Genomic DNA, 24,226 nt, shown 5'->3' with positions numbered 1-24,226 from the left:
TTGAAGGCATAGTTGGCCGTTGCTAGGCAGACTAACGGCACTGGTCGATCACAGAAGCTAGTTACATGCTAGCCATCGTATAGATAATTTTAATAGTTCCTGTAGATGGCGTAACGACGTTTCAGCCATTCAGACATACAAGGGAACATGAACTCGCAGTTTGAAAAATGAGACCATTGTGTAAAAAGTTTTATCTTATGAAAACGTATCAGTGGCTAAAATAAAGGTTTACTCTCATACATATGGTGTGCCTAAGGACTAGTCGTTCACATCCTAGACCGAAGCCTGAGTACAGACTTGAATTCACATATAGGCTACATGGCTGAGCGGTAAAATACAGGCTAAATATATATATATATATATATATATATATATATATATATACCCTGTTATACAACATTGGATTGTGTTTAGAGTTTCAGCGGCTATTTTCTATATAAATATATATGTCAGCTGTGACGTAAGCATAGAAACTTCACGTATCGATCAGCAGGACCAGCCAGGTCACTCAAATCGACCATCAGTAAACGGAAGCCTTCGCATCGTGTCTAAATGTTTCAGTATAGCTGTGTGTGCATGATCCGCACGTTCAGCTTGTACCATTGTGTGCCACCGAATCTTTTATAGGTCATCTCAGTAGCGGTCTGTCTAAAGCGACAAAAACAATGTGTTTACTTGATGTTTCGTGATTTTTGATGATACCTTACTTCGTTTTAGCTCGCTGATTCGCGACTTCAACAATAAATAAAGAATGGTAACGACAACACTGTTTGTTAGAAGGCTGTAGGATCTAAGATGCATCTACCTAAACGGTAACATTATCGAATATTTAAACACGTATTTCACTGTAGGGAAAAAAGCTGAGAAAACGATAACCGTAGTACGTAATGTTCTAGGAAATATACGGCCGGACTTATGACCTAAATTGAGATTTTGGGTTAAAGGAAGGTCCGTGTCTTATATAGTCCTTATTCGGAGTCGCATCCTATACAACTTCCAGGATGTCCCTCATATAGACCAACATTTGCTTTATCAGATTTCTGTCCGGTTTGCCCCTTTGACAAGATTCACTTCATATGTCACATTCGTGTTTATCGTATAATATAGAAATGTACATAAGTTATTGTGCATGCACACTATTTTCTAGTCGGATGAGCTGTATTGTAAGCTTTATACTATACGCTTGTTGTGATGTTGGGCAAAAATGCCTCAGTAATTGTGCGTGGTCCATCACGTAGAGGATTAGTATTGAAAATATTAAATGCAACATTTTTCGTTGTACCGGATCATTGGATAAGCGTACTGCGTGATGGGCTTGGTGGCGTGCAATCAAGAGCGCAATAATTGTCTTACGATGCATCGTGTCTTCATCGTATATGTTGAGAGCGTTCGAAAGTTGGCGTATAATTCGAACGCGTCTCTTTGCATTATCACAAGCGGTTACGATAAGAAAGGTATAGTCCGCTCGTAGATGTGCTAATAGGGACTGAATCATATTCTTTTTGTCTTCTCGGAGTTTTACAGGTACCAACTCAAATACTTGAGGAACTGCGTTCCATTACTCCTGTCGGTAAATCACAGTATTCTGTCAAGGTCAGAATCATTCTTAAAACAACTTCAATGGATGACGCGAGACCGCTGGTACTGTTACACGGTTAGGTCGATGCAGGGACTCAGATAACGAGAAAGGAAATCTGCGCGGACCTCCTCTCTTTGTCTTAAGTAGAGAACTAGACAAGCGCTAGACAAGTGGTGAATACCGTACATTATTATCTGCAGATCTAGGTTAGGTTGCCCCTGTAAAACATGCAGCATAAAGTATCCCACATAACAACATACAGTTCCTGGGGCATTCGCTTCTTCTAAACGAGAGCCATGATGCTAATCAGGTAGTGAGACAAAAGCAGATATCAGCAGTCAGTGACGACGACAAACGCATTACACATATGTAATACGAAAGTAAAAGAGAAGAGAAAAACGATGTCCTTTTTCTGCCTATCACCAGTTGCGTTGACGTCGTCGTCATCGTCGTAACCGCGGTACTGTCCTACTCGCTAGTCGCCTAAGGCTGTCTAGGTTTTATGTGTAGCCAGTAATCGTCTCCAATGGCATTTTCCGTGAAGTGCCTCCGTTGCCATCTCGGATGTTAGTATTTACATTAGAGTAAGTGGCGAACCTGTTGGCCGTTTGTTTCCTGCTAGCTTTTCTTTGTTCGTTGTTTGTTCTTTACCTTCCGTTCAGTTTAGAGTACATAAATTTCTCATTTCACGTCTTCGGTCCTATCGTTTCTCGTTGCTTCGAATGAGTAGACGACCGTAAGCGTGACTTCTGACAATACGAATGGCTGTAGGCTCCCAGCACGAATATACAGCTTGTGCGCGAAGTCTAGTAGCAGTGGTCCTCTCTGTAGTAAACCTGGGTCAGTATTGATGCCATCTCGATGGCCGACCAGACAAGAAACTTGTCTATCTTGTCAACGAGGCTGTGTCCCCCCAAAAAGACATTGCCCCTAGCCACTATCGAAAGCGTTAAACATGAACGCGCTACTTCAGCAGCGGTCTGTCTCGATTGACTATTTAGTTAATTCGACGTTCGCTACCACACAGATACAGTATTCTATACGACGCAGGTCTTCAAAGCAACTTCAACACGATGTGATGTGTTCAAGCACGGTGATCGGCACTTCCTGCGTCGCTAACATAGAATACATCCATTCAACGCCCACTTAATGCCCGATATAAGCCTTCAACTTCACGGAGTAGGATAGAAGCATATGCGGAATTTGACGATAAATGTATTTCATGTTGAACCGCGTTATCTCTTGAGGACCGTACTTACTTCGTCTTCGGTTCTGCTTCGTCCTCATTCCAATTTCATACGTAGGTAACGAAGGAGACCTGGGGCAGTCCGGTATTGCTGGCTGCACAAAGATGTATGGTATGGCCGGTCGCCAGATCGTGCGAGGGATTCTAGTTAGTACTCTCTTGGTTTGCTGTAAAGCCATGCTATTTCAACTGCTATTCGAGCTCTATTGCGATAACGTATGGAGAATACGCAGGCGACATTGGGTCGCGCGAACAGCCTGGCGACAGATCTACATCAGCACCAAATGGACCAGTTGCCGATCAGATGGGTACAGCGAGATGAAACCTCAGATGTATCGAGATAAATGTTCGCCATCGGCGGACCGCCGGTGGCAGCAGCTTCCGACGTCGCCCGCTGGGTGTCGCTGTCATCAAGGACCGCTCTTGCTATTGCTGACTTGGTTGTTACTGTTAGCCTCTGCGGGGGGCATGCGATCAGGACGCGTCTGGATACACGTCTGCCTTTTCTTTCTCTTCTTTCCGTCCATTCGTCTCTCGTTGTCTACAGGTTTCTAACTAGCGGGTGTCAAATACTTTGTCTGTCTGTCTGTCTGTCTGTCCACCCGCCTGCCTGTCTGTTCGTTTGTGTGGAGCGACATCCGACAATTATTAGGATATACTAGGCGTACCTATGCTATCGTCGGTGGTATGACTCTGGCTGTTGTTGCTAGTGTTACGTTTGCGTTTGGACGCGGCTGCGGCGCGACACTGCTACACGTATATATTACCCACGATATCGACGCCACAGAATCTTCTTCACTCGTGTAGCTAGCTGCTAGTTCTAGATAGAGTTTCTGCGTTTGCGGCCGTACTCCGATGGTGACATTAGTTTCGGTCCCCTTGGCGAAGTTCACGCGAAAAAGGTATTCTTGCAGGTAGTGCGTTTCATGAAGTCAGAGAACGCTGGTAAATTCATGGGATCATAGGAGTAAAGTTAGTGTTAGTGATAATGATCTGCATTCACTTCTAAACTTTTGTTGCTTTATCGTTGAGGAAAACGTTTACATAGGACGGGCGCTCGCTGCCTGTGGCTTAATGACGGCTTAGGCTAATGATCAATTTGCAAACTAGAACTATATTAGGTTCCAAATACGGCCGTTTTGAGAATAGCAAGATGGCAGTTAAAAGGTAGACTTGTGCACGACGCTAAAGAGAACCCAACGGTATAATAGATTTAAGGGTGAAAAAAGGATAACTAAGGACACGAGTTCTATTACAGCATTTATTCGATACATGGCCTTTAACAGTTCGAGTTCGTTTAAGTAATGTAGCAGCTGCCTTAGATTTTTTTTATGATTGATTTTATGATATGCTCGATGAGAGGAGTCTCGCGTGCGATAAGACTATAAAAATTCAACTAATATTTGGTTTCAGCCAATGAACGTCATCTCCAATAGGGGCTCTTTTAATGTTGTCGACGAAGCAGCTGGACCAAGTTACAGCTACCCCTTGAATCCTTGTGACTTGATCCTGAATAGCCGGTGTTTGCTCCAAGATAGATTTGATACATTACAGGCCAAATTAGTTTACTCTGAACTACATAATGACAAAAAAACTAATACGGTCAACCATTCAAGTATTGCACTAACTAGAATCATTCGTTTCTGCTACTATATTTATGAAGGCAAATGGCAGAACCTCTTTGATCTCGATCCAAAAAAACCCATAGATTGCTCGCAGAAATTCATGGAAAAAATGGCCGTGCCCGCAAATCGTTATTCATTGCCCGCTACTGGGCAAATGGCAGTTTGTCTTCGATGTGTTTTATTTAGACTTCGGTAGATGATGCTTCAGTGCTGAAGGAGGCTTACTTGCACTGCTACGTCGAGCAGTCATTTTTCATCAACTGAACCCCTCTCATCGAGCTATAGCCAGGAACAATTAGAAGTCTCCTCTTGCTTAGATTCGTCTGTCTTCGTTGATCGTTGTAATCGTCACTTTGCCGGGACCCAGAGTCTGCGAGGGTGGACGAACTACTAGTTGAGACAATAGCTAAGCGGTCCTCGTTCGCCTGTTGTTATTGTGTGTCTGAGTGTTAGCATCATCAACTAATACCTCCGCTACGGAGCCTGCACTGCGTACCCGGTCGGCATTGATGAGTTGCAGCGCAAAGCGAAAAGAAGGCTAGTAGAAGCTGAGCACAGACAAATAACAGCCAATAATAAGCCTCACGGCTAGAAAGCGGGCGTCGCGTCACTCTGACGAGCCTAATAGGAGCCTCGAAAACCACAGACGATCATATGGTGTCGTACGCTCGTAATAACAATTATAAGTAGAATCACTAAATCGATATCATCTACCTATAACTATTGTTAAATAAGCAGAACAATTTAGCTGATTGTATCATATATTCGCGAAATAGATGACCTGGAAGAGGCTGCGTCAGCGCAGTCAACGTCATTTTACCTTCGATCTAAATGTTTACTATCCGGGTGGGCGAATTAAATAACTTTTTTTTTTTTTTTTTTTTTAACTCACGTATATTCGGATGATGCTGAAAACGTTCTCCAGTTCCATAGCTTTTCGGGTCTTTCCGTCGGTGTGCTACAACGTAAAACTGAGAAACAGTGTTCAATCCGGTTAGCTATAGTGGCACTTGGGCGTTACCACAAAATTGAAAATAACGACTGGCTAGAATATTAATATTTACACATACTTACTAGAACCGCTGCGTATTTTTGTCTTATTTACGCCCTGCAGATGTTCGCTGACCGATCTATAGAGTCTGTCCATTCCGAAAGCACTTCTATAAAATGGCGATATGACGCCCAAATAGAGTGTTGACAACGTCTTGTAAAGGAAAGGTAGCGCACCCTTTCGAAAATCCGACAATGACAACAAGTGGTAATGTATTGAAACAGATGCGTGCGTAGGAGTAGCCAGGTCAAGCCGGCACTCATAACTAACGACAGCGACAACATGTTGTACGGTAGCAAGAAGCAGATTTACTTCCGTGTATCCAACACAGAATTAGATTGGAAGTATTTAGCGCGTCAATCGGTAAATGATAGGCCTGTGATATCAATCTCGATTTAGCCTCTCCGCGTGGCCTGTAAGGCCGCAGGATCGCTTTTGTTTAAAAGTACTTGAAAAGAGTTTCCCTTCTTTAGGTTTGTACGTGCTTACATTTGTCCTCTGTATGAAGTCGCAATAGATCATTTATCGCAAATGAAAACTAAACGAGATTTTGATAACATTGCCGGAGTTGGTACTAAGTAAAAAGGCTGCTCATTACTCGATCTCGAGCCACATGGATCCGTCTGAAATTTGCGATGAGCTTGTGTCTTCCCTTTCTATGAAACTGGGTAAGTCTGGTACTTCGGGACGACGTACAAGGTCCCTTTATCTTCGCCTGCCTGGGAAAAGAATAAGTACGCGACGATCCATCCCTTCGTAGAGCAATATCGGTGTGGTAAAGTTTACGAAACTTGGCTCATCTGTGGCCTATGGTGTTTGAAAGCAAAGTGAGCAATAACTATCATTTTCGAAAATAATAACAATCAAAGGTATGCCCTATAATAAACAGCCTCGCCGTAAGATATTGATGTCATACTGCTTATAATAGCACATATCTCTATATGTGAATTGAAACTTAAAGTGGTCCACCCCACCATACAATGTTGTTATTATTGTTTTCATGGAAGTGTGTTACAGATGCTGCTGTTGCCACTGCCAGTGCTCACTACCAAGACTTCCATCCTGAGAGCGCCTGTGTCATGTATGATGAAGTTCACATTTAGGTCCACTAACTCGAGATTGTCAAAAAATGTTTCACGCGTCCTTGTTCCTATCCACCTTTAAAGGTTGTTACTTAAAAGGAATCTTACAAGGCTTTTTAGGCGAGTGATTAAATACATCAATTTATCTCGAATACTTTTTAGGCTACAATGTATTGTACACCTTCTCTATCTATGTTATACAATAATTAAACCTTTCCTACTCCTATACGCTAGATGGAAGTTGCTGATAAAAACTGAGGAGGTCCTCCGCAGACAGATTGGCTTGCAAGACCCTATCACGATGTAATAAATAGCTACATCAATATAAATACAATGCTTTATGACACCAAGTTTTTACGCTCATCGAAAACGTCAGAAAAACTTTAAAGTTATATGTTAGTCCATCCATTTCGATGTGGTCACAGCGAGCAATAAACCGTTCCGCTCGTAACGCCATAAATCAGTACCCAACATGGATAAACGTTTGCCCTTTGAAATCATGCTTGAAACTAATTAAGTTTACATTACTTTTCCGGCCTTTTTTTCCATCAGGGTTCACATTTTGGCCATCATTTCACATTTTTAAATCTCTTTTTTTTTTTTAAATTTTTTTAAATTTTTAAATTTTTAAAATTTTTAAATTTTGGCAGCTTATTTTATTGGTAGTAACGATCATTTGTAGGTTTCACCTTAGCCAACGCGCCTCGTACCTAAATATTCCCAAGGAACTCGAAACCAAATTGCTGTCTTCTCGGATCTTCATCTGTCAGGTAACTTTACAGAATCAGGCAACCTAGCACGCTCGTGAACGCCCTCGATCAGCGATAGCCTCCCGATTGGATTACTGGCCATGATATACCTGCATTAATATAATAGAACCGCATTCAACCAGGAGACAATTTTGTACAATGAACGCTCCCGATAAAGGATCGCTTAAGGTTATTCTGAAGTTTACCTTCCACTAGCGTAACGTATATTATATCTCTGTACATACATCGGAGTCGAGATGAAGCCGGCTCAATTTATGATCGAAACGAGGTTACTTAAAATCGATTCCGATCGCAATTAGGCTCTACCCTATGCTAATCTTTAAAGGCAAAGAGCCATTCGGACGGTGGAACGACTACTTCTATAGCCAGTTTAATGAAATAAAACGAGAAATTTCCCGACGCAAACTCTTCAGTAAGTTAACGGCTTACGGTATTTGTTGTTGGTGGCGCGTTTGCTAGGACGGCTTAACAAAACTCAAAAGGCCTTTTTGGCTTACTTTTCTGTCGAGAGATACAATACAAGTCAAAGCTCGGACTCAAGCTACATAATATCACCGCCATGAAGAGATCCGGCGTCACTGGTCGCAGAGGGCGCAGGTGATGGATACGGACGTACTTTGCTTAGATTGAACAACAAAGATTAGCTGGAAGTCGGCCAACGGCATGTGAACGTTTACAGGAGACAACCGAAAATACGACTGGGTCACCGGGTGAATTCCGTCGGCACCATGAAAATAAACAAATGCCCGGGGGCCATAGAATAAACGGCCAGAATGCAAAAGGAAGGAATTTGATACTGGATCAGAAATAGTGAGTGTGACGAGGTGTGTCTGCTACGAGACAACTGAGAGGAGCTGGCAAATAACACTGCTCTGTCGCCCACGGGATTTCTTTAAGGAACGAATTCGAAGGATTTGTAGGACAAGCAAGTGAAAACGAAGAACATATGAAGGAAATAAGCAAATAAAGAACAAATAAATAACAGAAGAACATTGTGTCAGAGTTATAGAGGAACTGTGTTCTACTTCCGTAAGGAGATCATCTAGTTCCCATCTTGGCGAAGCGATAATCCTCTATCGACTCGTGCAGGAGCCGCCGCAGGCAGAGGTAAAGAATAGAAACGAATTTATTATAGTGGGAACAACTGCGACAACACTTCGAGGCAGGGCCTGGAGGGTCACCAGTATCGAGTACGTGTAGCCATATTGTCCTGCTTGTGTCCATCTACTTGCTATGATTAAACGATTATTTATCTAAGGCCTTCTTTAACTGCTGTTTGTAAATTACACGAAGATACAAACATAGACATTTTCTAAGAAGCAGTTGCCTACGTGTAACACAATCCCAATACTTTGATTGATTTTGGTATTAATCAACACAGATTTAAGTGTAGCACGAGGTACATCGACACTTTAGAGCAATTTTCAATTATGTTCTTACAATTTTTCTGAATTGTAGATACAGGTATTACATACCTGTAGCAATGTAATATATACAGATAGCAATGTAATGTTGCCTAAAAGCACTAACAGTTTCCTACGGTTGTTTTCTCACGTTTCATATGTAAGCATCGATTAGACGTTCCTGCACGATGCGAAACACGTTCACTGTCTTGGTTTTTTGTATCCATATCTGCTTGTCAATAATAATAATCATATCATTAGAAATAACAAAAAAAAAAAAAGAAAAAACAAAAACAACAGATACGTTCTCATTCTAAGTCCAATCCACTCGGCGCTCGTTTTCGTTGTATCATGTTTTGCTATTCGATGTTAGCTCCGGCCGATGAGGGCCGGCCGAAACTGATCTATTACGCCATTGAGTAATAACTGAATTGTGAGTAAAATGCAAAAAAATGCGGAAATATAACAAGACAAGACCCAGCCACGAGACGGAATTCCGTCAATGGTAGACGTCTTCGATGACGATGTTCCTAACCGTTAATTAGTTAGTTGCTCATTTGCCGTGAATCGATTTCTTCCTTTGTTTTAGACCGGTCCTTTTTTACAGACGGCAGAGTGTTGTTTTTGATAAAAATCAAAGGTGACACAATTCAGCGCAACCTGACATGGAGGAAGACAACTCCATTAACCCTTTAACCGAAAACCTAGCAGGATTAAGAAGAGAGTTTGCAGTTCAATAATATTGATACCCTTTCTCGATTTGGTTTAAATTAAATTCGGAATATATTATGTTAAAGTAAATTTACATAAAAAAGAAAACAAGCACATGTCCTCTTCATATTGGCGATACTGCACCGTGTAATTAACGTAATGCCAACAATGTGCCAAATCTGTTATTTAAAACGGCGGTGATCGTCACCAATGGGGTAAATTATTATCGGTTATAAAACTGAGATTTTTTTATTAGTGCTTCAGATGTACTTTCGAAAATCTGTGAGCCTGCGGTGCTTTGTTCAGTAACTGCATGCCTTCAGTTCAAGCCGCGCTTTGTGGACTAAGGAATTAAGATCTTCTGTTTGTTTTGTAGATACGAACTTTTAGAATTGTCGAAATTCTTATAATACGATATCGAATTGAAGGCCTCTAGTCACTGCAAGGACATTATGTCGTAAACGCAGTAATAATTAGGCGTCACTTATAATATATCTCATACTAACTGGGGGATAGATTGCGTCAGCAATACTTGTCCTGTGGTGGAGTTAAAGTTAGAGGTCGAAGACAGATAAAGTACGACAAATCAGTACGTTCATGTTAGTAGCTTTCTAAAACGGAGAGGTTCAGCCCCCTCCAGCCCCCAATCTTTGTTCATTACTATCGTAACTTCTTTTTGTTATCATTGTTGTTTGGTAGCGTAAGTGACGCATCCAATGTAATTGCAGTGTTTTATAGTTGCCAGTAAAGAGAAGTTTATTCTTCCGTCTGCAGCTGTTAGGCCTGTTACTAGCAAAGCTTAACGATTGCAGCGGCAACGGCGGCGGCGGCGGCGGCGGCGGCATACGTAACACGAACTATTTGCGCATTTCACATCTATATCTTCCACCAGTCAACAAAAACTCAGGCTCCTGCATTGAACAACGAGACGACGAGCGATAGCACGTCCGTAAAGCGTTGTTACCTGTGACGGTCGTGCGGTAGCGACCGTTAGAACGAGCAGGGGTACTGCAGAATGCTACTTGGTCCTGTAGATGACGCTGACGCACAGCAGCTTACCTGTTCCGCGTTGGTAACAATGGCAGCTGGTTGGAAAATGCTGAACGCTGACCCTCCGAGTGATGACTGCTGAGTGCTACGCCGGGTTATGACGAACATTGCTAATGATTTATCCATTACGACTAAATTTCCCTACACTTTATCTAGGAACATAAAATTTGCTAGCATCTGCACAAGCTTCTTTTGCATCATTCTCTCCGCTCTGCGTCTCCTTCACTATACTTAATAATATACTTTATTTCGTTGTAACTGTAAATCTCTAGGTGGTCAGGCGTCAGGTCGTGGCGCAGTCTTTGACGTATTTAAGCTAAGTTAATGTTCGTCTTTCTTTCTTTTTCTAGTATAGCAGAGGAGGCACCGTCGCGTAATACGCGCGAGCATCTCCTGTGGATACACGCGTGATGTCTCCGTATTTGTGTGCGGGGTTCGGCTTGAGACGGACCAACTGTATGGTAATGAGTGTTTAAAAGGTAGAAAGTGTGAAGAGGTCTAAAGAACAGTTGAAGCGGTGGCTACATTAAGACGATTACGGCTTAAATTGATTGGTAACAGCCGTAATAGGGCATGAAGCACGGACCCCTTTGGTTTGCGATGTTGCCACTGCGGCAGGTGTTGTTGTTATTATTTTTGGCGTTTTACGTGATACAAGTACTCGACGGTTGCTCACGATGTCAAGGAGGTCAACGGAGAACTGGCTGGTGGATGGCAACGCCGGTGGGGTACGTTGTGGGCAAACTATACAAGCTGGAGGTCTAAGATTTGATGTAAAATTGTGACGATTTCGGAACTCTTAATGTTTGCATGGCTACAATTTTACGGAAACGTGTAAATGAAAAAAAAAAAACAAGTGTACATTTAGCCATATAGACAGAAACTGACTGTATTTCCAACTGTACGTTGGAAATTTTTGATCGGGACAGCGTTCTAATATACTAGAATACCTAGGAAAGGTGTTTTTTTTTATCATCATTTATTTTATTGTCTCGACTAAACTGGATCTCGCTGTATCAGCTAGCTTCCGTAGCTAGCATTTGTCTATCTGAATAAACGGAATTCTGTGTACTATTAGAAACATGTTAAACGTTATTATGTTTCTAGTTTGTGTGTAATTATAGAACGCTGAAACGAAACGCACTAAATTATCCCTTTTTGTCGTCGATCACTGGAAGAACGTGTAATTGTTATTGGAAAACCATCTTAACACGCGTACGGAATTAATATAACGATAATTTTTTAATATGCCTGTCTGATAATTTGGACGAATCAGGTGCAAATTTGATCGAAAAATAATCGTAGTACGCCATTCAACTACTTCATACCGGTCACCACTAGCCACCGGTGGATATCCCTATTCCCGGTAAAGTTTGCCTTTGAGAACAAGTGAGGATGATGCCTGCCAATCTGGTTACGGCAATATAGTGCGCGTTCTGAGACTATGGCCTGTATCGGTTTTTCCTCATTGTTCTAATGCGATTTTTCGCTCATGCATTTTTATAGCTATTTTTAAGGTGATAATAGCAAAATTTCTCCCCATCCAACTAGCGCTGACCACCCGAAGAATCGGCGGGTTTCTTAACACGTGTTCGAAACGGCCTTTTGTTACCGTCACTGCTCTGACTACCAGATGTTTATGCTGAATCAATGCACCTGTACAGTGACCGCTGAAAGCAATGGTATGGCTGTCGACCATATACAGATCGAGTGCAATAGGTCATCTGTTGAAGGCTACGCAGCTTATAATACGTTTTGTGCTACGGTAGAGTCTCAAATTATCACCTGTTCCATCATCTAGTTTTAGCATGTATTGCAGTTGTAACAAGCAACGCAAACGTACCATTCTATATACGATCTGTTATTTTGGCGTGTTACGCTACCATCTTTCGGCTGTGATTGTTTGCAGGCGCCAAAAGACGTCCTTACCAGGACGAATAGGCTAAACTAGTTTAGAAAACACCAACCTAATCCTTCAGGCGCGCCGGCCTATCACTTTGTTGAAGTGAAGTGATCAAGCGTTTCGGACCGTCAAAAGATCCACGCTAGGTATCACTTCACGGGGTACATTTTACGTCCTCTCTGCGTAGGGGCCTATCTTGGGTTTCTGATGGATGATCATCTACTTCACATAACAAGTCATAATAAGCAAAGTAGACTGGAGAAAAGAGGTCGGTCTGGAACGCTTGTGAGTGAGTGTTATATAATGAAGAGACGTGCTAATTTACGAAGTTAAAATGTGGGTCAATTTATTACTTAAACATTGCTTACATAAAAATAGTGTAGCACGTTTTTGCTTCAACCGCTCCTATCGGTGCAACTTCTCTATCTACGATTTTTTAAGTTCGGATTTAACTGGCGTCGATCTGATTATCAGCTGTAAATGGCCGCGGGCTGGGGTTCCTTCGAATGACGGTTTTGGAGTAAATGGCACAGGTACCCATAACCCATTTTTAATGGAGTTTGATTGATATTCACGTGCTCGACCAGTTGTACAACGGTTTTCACTTTTACAGGATGTGTCGCTTTTTGACCCAGAATTATTGGAGCGTCATCATTTAGCTTGTTGTTCTTTAATTCGTATTGATCGGGTTACTACGAGAAAGAGATCCCACGTCCGGACTGAAAGTGGGGCACACACTAATTAATAGTATTTTCTTTCCGTACGTAAATATTGCTTGATATATCTGTCCGTAGTTGCTGTCAATGTGATAATTGCTTTTGGCCGGCCAAGTCGGCCGTCGGAATATGAACCCAGATAGGGAAGCCCATCATAGATATTGGAACAACGAGAGACGATACCACGAAAAGTATTACGCCACGACGACGCTGGACTTCGATGCTTCGTAATACAAATGAACTACTATATAAGGCTCATGCGGATCCATTCCGAGTAGCCAGGAGCGTTAATGACGAGAACATTGATAGCGGCAGTGGCGGAATCGAAGCGATAGCCGGGGCGACTGTTAATGGCGAAGTGAAGTTGAATGACGATAATGAAAGTGTACCGAAGTCGAAATAATGTCAGTGATTATTACTTATAGTTCGGCGTTTGGCACTCAGCTAAACGTAAAGCTCGCTTAACGTAGCACCGATCCACAAAACAAACAATCGAACATACGGTTACAGACGAACACATTTTGGCGTACGCTAAGGTCACCGAGCCAAAGCTGCCGTTAAACGCGTAGATCGATCAAGGGGGTACATCGGTAATTCAAAGGCCGAGGACCGATCTTGGCAGTATAGGAACAGGACTGTTACATAGTTGAATATATAACAGGTTCATTTATTTCTGCTCGATTTGGTTAGGGATAACGTTAACGACGATAACAAATCGTCGTAGACAGTGGATGGGCTCGCAGCACAAAAGGAAGTACAACGTAAACGAGAGGATTTTTTTGAGTGTGAAAGTTCCTAGTTCAAATGTTCTTTCGAAATGCAGCCGGGATAAATGTCTTTACCGCCTAAATTTGGTTGCATATAGCAGAATTGTATGAAACTGACTTTGATGTTAAAATTTTTCGTGGTAAGGACGCTATAGTTTCGATCTGCTTTACTAAACCGTACTCTCGATTGTCGAACAGCAGGCCCAATTAATGCAAATTATTTGCTCAGAGGAAATAAGCACCCTCAATGGAGATTTTCAAATCGCTAGCACTGGTCTATCCTTAGGAGCTTGCTGTTAGTCAAGATGGATGCAAGAGGCATGCTTACTTTTTCTACTAGCCAAAGATCCTCTACTCGACATGCGATTTTTGCATCGGGACACTTTGGTTAACGGCAAAACGATTTTTCTCCGCATGAACATTCATGCAATTTTCGTCATACAGCAGAGATCTGATCTGGTAAAACTAAACATTTCTGAGCGTCTGTCGCAAAAGAATACCTAACATATTCATCGTATGCTACACGTTTCCATTATATTCGGCGATCCTAAAAAAACAAAGGGTAAAGATAAGATAAGGTCTTATCGAAGCAGAAGGGCGAGACGTTTACGTGCTCAGCTTAAAAGCTCATCTTGTTTAAACATCCACTGAAATAATGTGGTGCAAGCAACTAAATCCTATCATTTGAAGCACCGGCTCAGAACACTTACAAACATGCATACAAATACTTACACAGAAAACTACGATATGAATAGCAACAGAGGGGTACCATCGCTCTATTAATGCTTAGATTATGGCTCTAATGATAGACCCAGCTCAGACATTGATTGTGTTTCGCTGTATCGGCGTCTAAATCAAATGCATGGCCTGGCTTATTTCGTCTTACCTTCGCCTTGCTTGGCTTACCATTAGGCTCAGACAAGCTGCTGTTAATCGCGTAACGGCGGCTGCATGGACCGTCACAGTGGTCCTGCCCAGGTGGTTCCTCATATGAGTGGCCGCTATTGATGCTGCTGCTGGAAAGCCGCAGCGGCTACATCAGCTGTTGGGTGATGGGTTGGCTAATACCAGAAGACGAACTTTCTGATCCAGCACGCTTAGCTAACTGCGCTGTTTTCATCCGAGTTTGTCATCGTGGTTACGACGCTAGGACTGGTTTTGGCAGTAGAATCGTGGCACCAAAGGTTAGCCTTTATAGGTTAGCGGGTTTTCCAGCTGGCGATGGCGAGCAGCGACCGACAACGATGATGAGAAGACTACGACTTCTAATAACATCAATTGAGTGCAAGTCTATGGCATATTCGATCCTAGCCGATCTTCGCTGCTGCTTATCCTCCGTGAATAGCGAACGGTTAATTGCTAACATGCGACGACAATCAGATGGCCCGCATGTTTACCTATCATTGCGGACAGACACCACCGTATAGAGAGCCCGACATGGCAGAAAATACAGGTTCTGCACAAAAACGATGCACTTCATCGAGGCACATGCAGTTGCCTATCGTCCGCCGACTCATTACGGCATTTCGAATAAATAGGTGTGAGCTAAAAGGAAGTGCAAATTTCTTTCGACAACCTCACACTAGCACAAGTTACTAGTGACATCGTACAGAAAGTGACCGAAACGGCAGCCGTGTCGCCGAGGGAGAAATTTAGGACAAAGACAAGGGAAAAGAAAATGAAGCGATCCCATACATAACATATAATCGAGAAGAAGCGGGACAAAAACCGCTGATTTTCAAGCTGATGTTGCTCATTGCCGAACGGAGCCGCTAGCGCCTGTTTACTCACTTATAAATATGACTAGCGTCCCTGGCCTTGCTGCTATTGATTCATGGTAGTTCATTGGCTTGGATTCATGGCCAATTCCACCACCAAACGAAGAGCCATCGCAATTGAAAAGACGCCCAGACAGTTGGAAACAAGCGTAATTGCTGGGGTTCGCCAAAGACACATGCAGGTAAAACCCACTGTCATATTACGCTGAATGCACGTTACCATGCACGTGTGAGACATTTAAAAGTCTAGGGGCCATATGATAATTTAACTAAAAGCAAAAATATATTACCTTTATAGAAAAGTGAAAGCAGCGTCTTGTCTTTTATGTACGTTAGCTGTCTTCGCACTCCGGCACTGCACAGGGCTCAACGAACGCTATGCATATCATCGCATGCGCTCAATTTATTGAGTACTTGGATTAAAACGCTCTGCGTCTTGCTCCGAAATACGCTATCGCGGTTAATGTTATGGTAAAAAAAATATCCACAGTTAGCGGTTTCAACTTGTAAGTAAGTTGTTTCATTTCGCTTTAAAGGTCCGCTTACGCTGAATTGTCGTTGGGTTTTAAAGCCTACTGTTTATCGTTGTTAGCAATAGGCCTACAAAAAACTCGACAGGGGAGTATGACCCATCGCGAGATTTGAGAAGAGGGATTAACGGGCCAGAAAAACTCACATTAAGGTAAGCAATTTTAGCTGTTTTGCATCTTGCTAGCTCTCCGTCAACGTCTATAGCACACCGCTTTCATTTTGACACGGTCCTAAATTTTGGTACCGAGCTACCGAATGGAACCAACACCTTCGTCACTGAACATGTTGAGTATTTTTTGTACACGATTAGGGAGTCTGTACATATTTCTTCTTTAGCTACGAACATTGTTTTTGTCCTGCTCATTTCTCATTTAAGCGTAATTATTAACATCATATATAAATAACATTTTGCCAGTCCATAAATCAGAACTCCTTTTATGAGACATCTTCGAAAAAAATATGATTAGTGTGGATATGTAAAGCTGCCTGTTATTTGCATGCCGCCGAAGATAAATTGGTAATATGAAAAATCAGCGGAGCCTGCTCCTTTAGCGTTGCGTGTCTCTCTGACGAGAAAAGCGACAGGTAGCAACGGTGAAAAGAGTAGCCCTCCTACGTCCTAACTTTAATCGTAATGTTGCCTATTTTGTTGTGGCCACAATTTTCACTCGTTTACCGTAAACTGTTGGTTCGCATTATACACGGCTGTGTCCTGTCGCACCTCGCGCGCGTGTGTCTGTTACGTTGTGGCAGCTGACGGTCAGATCCAAGAAACTCTATGACCACTATTAGTCTGTTAGGGATCAACTGTTAAACGCCCTTGCTGGTAGCATAACGATGTTTGCGGCGGTATCTATAGAATAGAACAACGCAAATCACTCGCTTCCGTTTACGACAAAGGCGCAAAATTGACGAGGTGAGAAACTGGATCGTAACGCAGGCAGGCGTTACGCTGATAACCAGGCTGGTGGCGATGTATGAATTGTTGTTCTGTGTGTTCTTTCCGAGCTTAACAACAGCGCTAAGGTTTTGTTATCGGACGAAAAACGCGCAGAAAAAGGCAGGTACTGGCAAGCTTGAGCTGCTGCGTCGAAAACGACAACAACTCAAACGTCGGCCGTTTTGCAACCTCTCATTGATTGCTGATGCTCCTATCTGGTTAGAAATAAGAATTTATTTCTAGGCCGAAATTAACTCGGACTTCTTCTCCACGAAAATTCTTCATATTGTGAGATAACCTGAAACTCAATTTATGGGACGCTATGAAGCTTTCTATTCGACGATGAAGTGGCTGAATAAACAGAATTTGTTGGACCACATTGACGGTCGATTGATCAAACGCCTAGCGAAGTCATAGATCAGAACCCTACCTACAGTTAGGCAGAAGCATTAATTCCGAAACGACAATGACATGCAGTTTTAAGCAGGACCCTCTTAATAAAGTGGCATCAGCGGAGACAGCTGTAAGAGAGTACCTCAAACCCTACAACTCTTCTCTTGCATTACTTTCCTCTGTGTAGTAAAACGGTCAAAGAACAGGTAACCAATAATCCACTTACCTTTCGTTTCCGCTATAAGCCTCCGGATGCGATAGCCTGTTGACAGTTACATTGTATCTAAATAAAAAAAAAGAATAGTTTTAGGACATGGGCCCGAACATTTGGTAATCATCTTTATAAACCATGATCAGTTACGTTATACACCGTGAATCATATATGCAATTACAGAATAACAAACAACTCATAGATAATTGTCGATAGTAATAATACTCTGCATATGTCCACACAAGGTTCAGGCCAGCGCAGTTCGAAGCTGACGCAAAGGGCCCTGGCAAACCCCCAGATTTGTCTTCCAGTTTGTGTCTGTCTAGTATGAAATCTATCGTAGATAAGTGTTGATCGGTTTGTAATGGTAGATGTTACCTATAGATCATTTGTTTTCAGTCGTGAAAACACGTGGATGAAAGCATCTGTGAAAATGTGGGATAGCCCGATGATTCCATCGTGTCCTAAGACACGTAAGCGTTGCGTACGACAGCCTAGACAGGCTTCAGCAATGAGAACTTTTTCGATACGTTGGTAAGCGTACTGCTATTACTCGTTACTCGTGAGGCAAGAAGATTACGAGTTTTAAAGTTGAAAGAATACTTTTCGTCCCCACTCATCCCACGTGGCGTTACTAGTCCGCGAGCGATTGTCATTACCACGAGGCTGTGCGATACAACGTACGGCCATGGTGTTTTTAACGAAATATTGTAAATTACTTCTTCATCATAGTAAGGGTTATTTGTTATTATTGTTGGACACATGTCCTTCCTAACGTTTAACAAGCTAAGTTCACAGTTCTACTCTAGGTGTTGCCACGCTGAACGATACGCGTCTTCGGAACAACACTTATTTACCATAATGCCATTTTTACACTTTAGAAACAAAATGGTTTTATCTCGTGTCCCGTTGATACATACTGCCGTGTTAATGGTGGCCTTCCTCAGCTGACCGACCCTTCTATCAGATCGCAGCCTTCATCAAGGCACGCGCATATAAATTCGAGCGTGAAAGTATGATCAAAGCAGGAGGAATCGGCGTAATGATTTTAAAAATATTGTATTGTTTCAGTAATTCTTGCTTGGTACTAACTTTAGCGCTAATCGCGTATCACTGCCTTCCAAAGAAGTCAGGCTCTTAAATACAAATTACTGCATACAGGCTTTTTATTCCGATAGTGAAGACAATGGTTACATCCATGTTGCGTGTTCGGGATGCAGCCCTACAGGATTCGAGTGTAATTTGACGTGTGCACGTATTACCATACATTGACCAGACGGCTTAGTCTCATAGACCATATAAGCTTTAGATCGACTGAAGTGGCGACGTCAAAGCTTCGCGGCTTCCCTTCCTAGAAATCTTGTACAGCCTCTTACAAATATTTGCCAAGATAGATAGCTAAGTGACAGCGCGACGTTATTTAGAAATTTCTGTGCACCGGATATTAGGACTTCGCTATGGCAAAACATAGCTATGCCAAGGTCTAAACGGCCATTCACAAAGAAAAAAATTGTCGTACAGACCGATACTTGGCGTTGGTGCCGTTTGGTATCGTCAAAATGACGAGTCTGTGAAACTCAGTTATTAACTATAATAATTATACTATATGTTTAGATACTGTATAAATTATACTATATGATTACTCTCGCCATTTAGGGAGCACTTAGTTCAAAAAAAATATTCCTCCAGAGTAGATGCAAGACCCACTTCCTGCACTTCTGAATTATGAGCCTGACTTGCTCCTGTTCAGTTCGACTCTTCACCCCCGTTCCTGCACGGTGTTGGGGATAAAAACAGGACGTTTAACATTTTGGGTCATCAATACCCGGTCCGTGCGTATCAGAACGATTATGAGTATATACGCTTTAGGATTTTACCGAAAGTTCAATACAATGCAGTAAAACAATATGTCGGTTATTTAAACACAGATGTAATTGATCCGCTCGGGAAACAGTTGTCTCTGAACTGTGTTCTCCGTTACGCTTTCATATATATCACGTGTCCCCGTAATTGCGCAAGGGGCAATGTGACTAGTAGACTTCGGGACACGTGGTAATTTGTTCTTCTCTAGACGAAGAAACGCTTCGTTTCTTTTCTGCTGGGAGCGACCAGCCGTTTCAAATAGTGTCTGATAGCTGAAGTGGATACCGAACGTAAAAGACACAAAAAAATCACGCTTTTGAATAGGATAATTTTGCAGAGGAGCTCAATTGATAGTAAGCTGTAATGATAAAAGATGAACGTATCGTTACATTCATATTCTGTCTATTAGACTGTCATTGGATTTGTAGATAATAGTGTGCTAATAATCACTGTAACTCTTAGGACATCTGTCTGTGGTCGGTCGGTGGGGACCAATATCGAATATGTCCTACTATGAGTAATAATACACGTGTTGGTCGAATCCGACTACGCCGTAAAAGCTGAGAGTTCGCTGGGTTTCAAGTGCAAGGACCGGACCTATAACTTTATGAGTGTAAGCCAAGCGCTCTACGCACGAATCCGCCGTATCAGTTTTAAACTGAAACTTTGAGCTTTTATTTTTATATCCTTACGAGAAGAAGAGGAAGCCTCTCGTGCAACCTTGTTAAGCTAAAAGGGTTCGTGTTTTTTCGAAAGAAAAAAAAAACTGTGACCGAGAGGTTTTTGCAAATCTGGATTAATATTATTCGACAAAGGTGCATTGCGGGCTAGCAAAAACAGCAGTGATTAAGTTGATATAAAAGTTTTCACTCCAACTATTACTATTCATAAATCAATTAAACATTTACCTATTTTTCCCTGTTTGCTTGACATAGCTCGTTACAGAGCCCTGTCCGTAGCTGTTCACCAGCAGTCTACCCTAACGTTATTGATTTAATAGAGATGACGATTTTCGCTCGAACAAAAAATTGTTTTTTTCTACGCATCTCTTAAGAACTATCATAGTTAACTATCCGAAAATCGTCCCAGTCACTTACTATAATATAATAATAATAATAATAAACAAACTTTGACACCCATGTCTACGAGACTTGGAATAAGTCTCCACGCTATTGTGTTCAATTTTGCCTAATCAAAGTAAGCTTACATGCTATATCTGTCGTTCTCATATACACGCATACACACATACACGTTTGAAGTCACAACTAACGTAATTTCATTCGGTGTTTTTAGTTTGCCTTCTATCCTTAGCTGTTCGCTTTGTATCGAACAAGACCTTGAGTCGATATGTCGTCCAATCCTGCAAAACAAGCAAACGTACTAAACGGTACAATCAGTCATTTCTTCATAAATTCTCGACGCTGTCTGATCTCTGATTCCGTATCTCGTGCATTACGTATAATTGATCGTTATATATTTTACGCAGACATTTCCACATATATTCCTTCCACGACGATCAGTCTCTGGCAAAATGCCAATGTTCAGTCTGTATTATAGGCTTTGTTTTATCATAGAATCGCCTTCAGCTTTTAGGGTTCCTCATCAACTTAACTGGAAGGACCCGTATTTACTCGCAAACATTTGAATTAACCTTCCTTGATTTGAATCGACACACTGAGGACAAATGTACAACTTTGTTGACATTTTTTACAACTTATTTACGTGTTTATTTTATCTCGTTGACTTTATCACTGGCAGCGCCATATTGATTATGAATATCTTTCATTGCTTGTCTTTTTTTTTTATATAGAACCTATAGCCACCGACTGGCTGACGAATTTTTTTTATCTTTTTCATAAGCCATTTATTTGTTCTTAGAAAAAAGACACGACGTTTTAGATTAAGCAGCACTGCTAACGTTAAAGCTGAGTTAACAAGCGTTCCATATGAACGCGTGCTAACTCAGCTTTTTACATTTACAGAACATTTAAAGAACGATAACACATACTTTATTCAATTGATTGAAATATTATTATCAGGAGCCATTAGCAGGAACCTCTAGAGGTAGTCGTGTATAGACAAATATTGTTTCCTTTATGTCTGAAACGACGGCATTGCCGCTGTCAATATCCTGCCTGTTTACTGTTTATATCATCGAGCATCAGCAAGCAAAACTGCAAATATCGTAATATGCCTTAACGCTTCCCGAATTGAATGCTGGAAGAGGATGATGTCGGCAGGACATCGTGAGCGGTATAATCCCGTTGCAGTTCGGTGAAGCTTCATAGCGAGGTCAAACTGGGCATTTTTTACATTACGTAGCAAAATGGGATCAGGCGAGTCGAATCAAAGTGGGAGCAATCGATGAAGACAAGACTTTTCGATGTTACTGCTGGGGTGACTGTCTATCTGCATTGCACGTTTCGACATGCGTCATCCTTTGAAGTGACGGACTAACGGCACCCGTAAGCGTCAGAATTCTCAGATCCATTCCACTGAGACAAATTCATTTATATGCTTATAAGCACGCACATTCATGCCCTGCTGGAAGAATTAGTGGGAAAAAGGATCTAATAAATCGGTAATGACAAACATAATAACGGTTATAATGCCAATAATTATTGTTATTGTATTTGTTGCAAAAACAGCTGTTAATAGAGTAAACACGAAATATTGTTTCGGTTGACGTGTTATCAGTATGAATCGGAGTAGTATAGGAACAATCGTGAACATATCGTATCCAAGCTTCGTCAAGATCGTATGTGTAAAATTCTGACAGGACTTGAAATGAATCACGCTGCCTTTTGACTCTGCATTCTATTGCCTGTTCATAAGTCCAGCAAACAAAATAGATTTTTATTAGTAAATAACTTCGCAAAGGGTCCATAAAAATAATATAGCGATAGCTGCGTCAGAAACATTTCGGAAACATTTTGTACTCCCCGCTGCTATGTATACAGATATTGTTATCTGTTAGTGTTAACGCAAAAAACTGAAAGCTTACCAAAAACAAATAGAAACTCTGTCCAGTGGCAAAAGAAGATTTGTTTAACATATAGTCGCTGATGACACCACACTTTTCAGTGAACCAAAAAATATCCACAATTTTTAGAGACCTTTATCGTTTAGTGGGCCCTGTGGAAGGTTGTCAGAGATCATCTGTACGCTCGGAAGATGCACACCAATATCTGATAACGAAGCTTCCTTCTCAGCTAAATTAGACAAGTCTCTAACGTTTTATACAAGGCGCACAACGTATGGATATCATTTGAGCCCTCTTTTTTCTTGAGTGGTTTCTCTATTGGGCATGTCCTGCCTCTAACACTGACGCACGCAGAAGTCCCGCTACCCTTCGACTGGTAGGCCAAGCAGCGGATTTACTTCTTTGGTGTGTGGAGGTGATAAATGGTGACTGGTTAAGTTTGCTATTAAAGTTATCCTTGCGATTCTTAAGGAAGTTTATTTACATCAACCCACTTTTTTCTAGTCCTATACAACCTTATACAATTGTAGAGTAGAGAATGGCTCTTTAGAGCAGCGTGAAATACCAGTCATTCATATTTGACCAAGTATTTTATGGTTTATGGTGTACCCATACTTCATGTCTTCTAAGGGGAAATCGGGGCTCTCCCCAGTCGACAGAGGCACTTCCATTGTCTCCGCAGGAAACTTCACCGGAACCTGTTTATATTTTCGTTTGTCGCTGCGTAATTAAGACACAAGGATTCTTCGTTCGTCTAAAACCGAGGGTATTTTAAAATGTAGTTCTTGAAGGTTAACTTTGTATCAAAATTAGCTTCATTGTATTTTTCAAACTCGCGGCACGCAACTGATTTCACCTACCAGTCACTCAGACAAAAACACAGAAAATGCTAAGATTTTACAGAAAAAAGGTAACGCCCAATATATAAAATTTAAAGTATTATCTTCCGTTCTGTTAACTCAAACAAACAAGTAACTTCCTTTATGCGGCATTTAGTTTTCGTTGAACCGTCCTTCGAGTGAACGTTCTCCAAGTCAATTTTTCCCTATACTGGCCGGGTCAAACGACACCGGAAATATCGGTTACCTATTGGTTTATTGGGTAAAAGTAAAATATAATAACTTACAAATAAAAAAAATATATATGTATAAATTTATAAATAATTTACCACTGAGCTTCGATATAATTTTTGCCATCTTGATTGAGAGCAGATAACTAAAAAGAACGTAAAAGCTTTTCGAGTTCGTTCTGAGCTATACTCGTATACGATTGCAAGTAATAGGTGTCCGTACGTGCAAGTAAATACACAGAAGCCCCATTTTAAATATCGATGTATGTCTTATTTTAAATGAAGATTACATTTAAGTAAAATGAAAATTTTCATCATTTCATGTGATCTGATCTATCCAAGCTTTCAATGAAGCTGTACGGGTATGCTGGAAAGGTTCGTCTGCTTAGTTGCACTTTTGCTCATCGTGATATGTTCTAGACAGTTATCTTGCCATATTGTCTAATGAACATTTGCTGGAAACGGAAAAATGTTTGTCTTGCTAAAGTAATAGCTGCGAAGTTAAATAATATAGCCTAGGACGAATTCGAACCTACTAGCCTGAATAAATAACAA

The 24,226-nt window shown here is 41.5% G+C and overlaps 1 protein-coding gene across 10 annotated transcripts in view; it reads right to left on the bottom strand.

Annotated features, from left to right (window-relative positions):
* LOC111247343 (transcription factor GATA-3-like) overlaps positions 1–24,226 on the bottom strand; it is a 110,437-nt gene that overhangs the window by 69,899 nt on the left and 16,312 nt on the right. For 7 of the 10 annotated variants that reach the window (XM_086982639.1, XM_086982637.1, XM_086982634.1 and 4 more), the window contains one exon: positions 17,772–17,828. The gene's annotated coding sequence lies outside the window, so the exon portion shown is untranslated. Of the gene's footprint in view, positions 1–5,342; positions 5,422–17,771; positions 17,829–24,226 lie in introns of all 10 variants that reach the window. The other 3 variants (XM_086982638.1, XM_086982635.1, XM_086982641.1) reach the window with 1 other exon arrangement.

This window comes from Varroa destructor, unplaced genomic scaffold (assembly GCF_002443255.2).
Source record: "Varroa destructor unplaced genomic scaffold, Vdes_3.0 BEIS01000003.1, whole genome shotgun sequence".
NCBI lineage: Eukaryota > Metazoa > Arthropoda > Arachnida > Mesostigmata > Varroidae > Varroa > Varroa destructor.
This window is presented reverse-complemented; position numbering and strand designations above follow the sequence as displayed.